Source organism: Octodon degus, unplaced genomic scaffold, assembly GCF_000260255.1.
Source record: "Octodon degus isolate 3935 unplaced genomic scaffold, OctDeg1.0 scaffold00175, whole genome shotgun sequence".
Classification (NCBI taxonomy): domain Eukaryota; kingdom Metazoa; phylum Chordata; class Mammalia; order Rodentia; family Octodontidae; genus Octodon; species Octodon degus.
In genome coordinates, this window is record NW_004524751.1 from 1,631,105 (window position 1) to 1,636,760 (window position 5,656).

Below are 5,656 nucleotides of genomic sequence, written 5' to 3' on the forward strand. Positions count from 1 at the left end.
CAGCTTGGATACTTGTACTGCTGATTTCTACCGGTCAGTTGAAAAGAATAAACTATTAATGCTTTTTTTTCTTTTCTTTCACCAATGTTTGCAGCTTAAAATAAAAGAAAAATTTGAAGTCATTCAAAAAATCATTAAAGTTCTTAGACAATGGATATGCACATTATTGAATTCATCATTAATGTACACATAAAAGAAATATCTCATTGTGCCTCATAAATGTGTCCAGATGCTTTGTCAAATGATAAAATAAATAAAATTTTGAAATGTATCATTTTTGTCAATCTAATCCAGTTTACTCTATAATCTCTTAAAGAAAACATGTTAATTCTATTTTTAAACAAGTTCCTAAATATTACATCTTTTATTTAATTCTGTGAGAATTTAAATTTGATAATATTAGTTACATTTACATATACATATGGGCATATCATGCCTATATTTCTAAATTTGTAATTGAGGCAAAGGAATTCTATAATTTTTTATGTTTTGTTTTTTCTTTATTTTTTATATTTTTTATTTTATTTTTTATGTATTTAGGACAGCATCTACAGGGTCTCACTACACATATCATAGTGGACCTTCTGTTTTCAGCCTCTCAAGTGCTGGGATTACAGGTGTGCACCACCCCAGTCTGTATCTGCCTAAGCAGGTGCTTTAGTCTGCTGAGCTATCTGACCAGCCCTTGGAATTTTGCACTTATAGCTCACATTGCGACTTTCTATACATGTGTCCATCATGTTTTCATGACACTGGCAAATCAGTGTGATTGGGAAGCTTACTTCTGTCAAATTGATTGGTTTGAAGGTGCTAATGAGAGTAGCAATAGCACTTCTGAGTGTGCCTGAGAATGTCATGGGGATGTAACACTGGGTCCTGGTTGGTGCTTTCAGACAAATGTACAGAAAACTGGTGGTACAGAAGTGGAGTCATTACACAGATGATTCCTGGCCACATAGTTCAGAAGGCTGTGAGCTCATGTGTGGGTAAAATTTGGAAAAAGTTTAGAGATGCCAGCTCTAAATAGTGGAAGACTGCTGAATTCTAGGATGCACATGAGATAGATGTATGCATGCAATGTGCACAGACAATTGCCTTGCTATTTGAAATCATATATTTGGAAATTAAGTTGATATAAGAAGATTATGACTGAGGACAGGAGAGATAGCTCAGTAGAATAAGCACTTGCCTGGCAAGCTGAAAGTCCTAAGTTCAATCATCAATACTGGAAAAAAAAATTATGTCTGAGTGACATTTCACTAGGGTAGAATGTGGCAATTCAGCTTCATTGCTTCACCTTGATTGTCTTAAGCCCTGCTGCTGAGATTAGTACTACATTCTTCAGGTTGTGTTGGGGTGTGCTACAGTGGCAGGGCCTTATGCACTGTATCTGGTTGCCTCTCCTGTCCTCTTTGGAGCCATTACCTTACTCTGCTTCCTAGAGCATCTTTGCTCTAGAACCTTCTTGGGGCCAACCAACAATGGATTGAATTCCCTGTACCCATGAGCCAAATTAAATGTCACCCAATGTAAAATTTTTGTTGTTGAATATTATGTCTAGTGACCGAAAGCTGAGAAATACAATTGGCATTCCTGTTACATTCATTATTTATCATTTGGAACAGTCAAAATCTTCTCTAGTTATTTTGAAATATATTAGTAATTTTTGTTGACCATAGTTGTTCCAGTTAGCTATAGAATATTAGAATATTTTCTCCTGCTCAATTTCACACCTCTTTCTACATGTATACATGTATGTATGTATGTATGTATGAATCTTATATCTTTCATCCCTATCTACTATTACCCTGTATTTCCCTACAATTTTCTTTCTACCTACAATACTCTTTGTCTGAAGGAAGCAGCACTCCTGTTGTTAATTCTGTGGGTAACAAATGGAAGGAAGTTGTGGATAATCTTGATCATGACCTATGAGGGGAATGCCAACCTTGGTTTTATGACGATGAGACTATACATTTTTCCTAAAACGAGTGCACTGTTTTCCAGGGACTTCCATAACAAATACCAAAATTAAATGGTTGAAAATATAATACAGGGCTGGGGAGATGGCTCAGTAGAATAAGTGCTTCCCTGGCAAGTGCAAGGGCCTGAGTTCGATCCCAGATTCTGTAAAAAAAAAAAAAAAAAAAAAAAAATATATATATATATATATATATATATATATATATATATATGTGTGTATATATATGTATATATATGTATATATATATGTGTGTGTATGTATATATATATATATATATATATATATATATACAAATGTACATGTTTGCAGTTGTGAAAGCTAGAAATGCAAAATTTTAACTAGTGAATTAAAATCAGGTTTTCACAGGGCTGTAACTATTCTAGAGACTTTAGGGGAACATGCGCTTCTTACTTCTCAGCTTCTGTGACCTCCAGTGTTCTTGACCACACTGCTCCACTGTATAAACAGAGCATTTTCAAATATTTATCTGTTCCATCATCTCATGAGCTTCTGCCTGCCTCCTTCTTGATTGCAAATAGAGACTGGCAGGAAAAATTCAAGATTCTTAAGCACACCAGCAGAGACCTAGGCAGGCAAAATAACATTCACAGTTACTAGTCTTTGGAAATGGGTAAGGGAGCCATTTTTAATCTCAATCAGCAAGAGAACATGGAAGAAGATTCTGGAATTTTGAGTTAATAAATGACTGATACTTTAAGTTTCTATGTGTGTGAATGTCACAAATAATAGAACAGCTAATATAGAGATGGTGAGTTCTTTCTAAAGTGCTTAAACATTCTAGAAATTCTTCCTCTCCTCTTAAACCACTTTTGTATTAACCAGCTCAATACAGAACACCTTCCTGTCATAGTAGCTTCCACAGGTAGTGAATCTTATTTTTATATTACTTCAAAATTTTACCCATCTCTTCATTACTACTGAAATAAACTTCATTCACAATTTTAAAATTTGTTTAATTAGCTTCTTAACTCTAAAATTAACTTGTTTTCTATTTTTAATTTTAATTTTTTATGTATTTGCTACAGGGTCTGCAGGGTTTCACTATACAGATCAGACTCAGTGATCCTTCAGTTTTTAGACACCCAAACACTGAGATTACAGGCATGCACCACCACACCCAGTCTCAGTTGCTGCTCTGCATGTTCCGGGGGCCGGACCAGTACACTGAGGATGAAACCCTGGCCACTGGGCTCTGCCGAAACAGGTGCATTAGTCTGTTGAGCTATCTGGCCAGCCCTCTCTAAAATTAACTTGTAATCCTATAATGACTATTTTTAACAAGCCTGACCAAGTCAGATAAACAAATAAAATACATAAACAGTTCAGCTACTAAATTAGTATTTATTACTTCCATAAAGAATTGAGAAAAACAAAAAATTCTGATATTCACAATAGTATTTTAAGTTTCTTTCTTATTTTAGAGAGATTTAAAAGATAAAGATAATAAAAGACAATAAAAACAACAGAGAATTTCAAAACAACATGATACGAATTTAACAATGGTTATTATAGTGCATATTGTTATCTTCAATATGCAATATACCTGCTCAGATTACCAGGTACAGGCATTCAAACCTGATCAAACAATATAAGCATTCTCTAGTCCTTTCAATACACTAATGGAAAGTAGCAATATAATTATCTTAGCTAGCTGAAGGAAGAGAAAAACATTGTACTTTTAAAATCTTTTAAAAATGTTTTGATACAGGGTCTCACTATGCAGTTCAGACTCATAATGATCCTCATGTCTCAACCTCCCCAGATCTGGGATTACAGGAATGAAAGAACACACCTGGGTTCCAGGCTGGAACAACACACCCAGGGTTCCAAGACGAGAAAGGCATGTATCACCAAGGATCAAACTCAAGTCCTTGTGATTGCTAGATAGGGGCTTAGACCCTTCAACTATCTCCCCTGCCAAAATATTGTACTTTTAAAAGTGATACAGATGAAGTTTGTCCTTGATTCATAATTTTTTTTTTCCAGAACTGGGCATTGAACTCAGGCTCTTTAGCTAACCAGGCCAGCACTTATTCTACTGAGCTAGCTCCCCAGCCTGATTAATGAACATTTTGAACACTTGAAAATTTGAGGCTTTATCTTGGTAATAAAGAATCTTTCTTGCTTAGACAGGCACAGGGACCAGGATTTGTCCCCAGTGTACTGTGCCTGCCCCATCCGTAAGGCATGCTAAAACTGGGTGTGGTGGTGCACAACTGTAATCCCAGCACTTGGGAGGTGGAAAACAGGAGGATCACTAAGAGTCTGATCTGTATAGTGAGATCCTGTAGACTCTGTACTAAATACATTTATTTTATTTTATTTTTTTCTATATTTTAGGGAAGGGTCTACAGGGTGTTCAGGGTCTCACTACCAGATCAGACTTGTAGTGATTCTCCTGTTTACGGCCTCCCAAGTGCTGGGATTAGAGGTGTAGGCCATCATGTCCAGTCTCAATTGCTGTTTCAGCACATCATGGGGGTGGTGCCAGCATGCCGGGCCCTAAATACATTAAAAAAAATCTTTCATGGAAAACTGTGAGCATCTTCTGCACTAGTCTGTGCAGACAAGACCCTCACACTTAAATCGCAAATCATTCCTCTTCAACTCCTCTTCTACTACCTCTAAGATGAGGTACGCATTTCTCCCTTGCACTCTTGGTTATGTGATCAGCATTGCTAAGCACTGATTTATGCAAAGCATGTGCTATTATTTCATTCTCTCATCTGTACTCACTTCTAGAGTACCTCATATAAAGTGATTTCTCAATTTATAATTATTATGTGAAATAAATGAGAAAATGAGTAAATCTTGATCACATTGGGTTTGCTTGACTTCTTTTGGCTGAATTTTATATAACTTTAAAAATTCATAAAGTAGCAATCATTTTATTGAAAAGTATTTTCCAGTAATACTATCTGTATCAGTCAGGATTTTACTAGAGGAACCGATATAACAAAGATGTACGGATGCATAAGAAATTACAAGACTGGCTTACAACAGTGAGCCGCAAAGTCAGATGAGGAAGTATGCAGAGGCCGTCTGCATCCTGGCAACTGAAGGATTCAGTCCAAGGTCTGGAGCTCACTGCAGTGCTCCATGCAAGTCCACATCAGGAGACCAATTGGTCTGTGATGAAAGGTTGATGAGTCTACAACAGAAGGCTGAACGATCCAAGGTGGAAGCCACAGAGTCTGCACTAGAAGCCAGGATACAATGTGAAGACCACAGCTCCTCCCAGGAAATGGAAATCTCCATCCTTTTTCAATTCTCTTTTATATCCTTTAAGTGATGAGTCCCTCTAGGGTGTGGAATTGCTGAGCCAATTTAGTTAAGCATTTTACTACTCAAGTTGACACAATGGATAAACCTCTACATTATCCAAATAGTATAAAAAATTCCTAATTCATAAGACATAAAATGATGGACTATAAAATTGGACATGTTTGTACAACTCTGACTCACAAGCAGGTTAGTATTTCCTTTGGCTATGTAGTTCCACAGCAAACAAATGATTTTTGAGGGTTTAATAAAAGATTTGGCTTCACCATAAATAAAGGAAGACAAAGAATTTAATGAGTCCTTTGGTGAAATTTATTGTTCAAAATTCACAAAGTATATAAAGGTAAAAATGTGAGCTTCATTTGATAT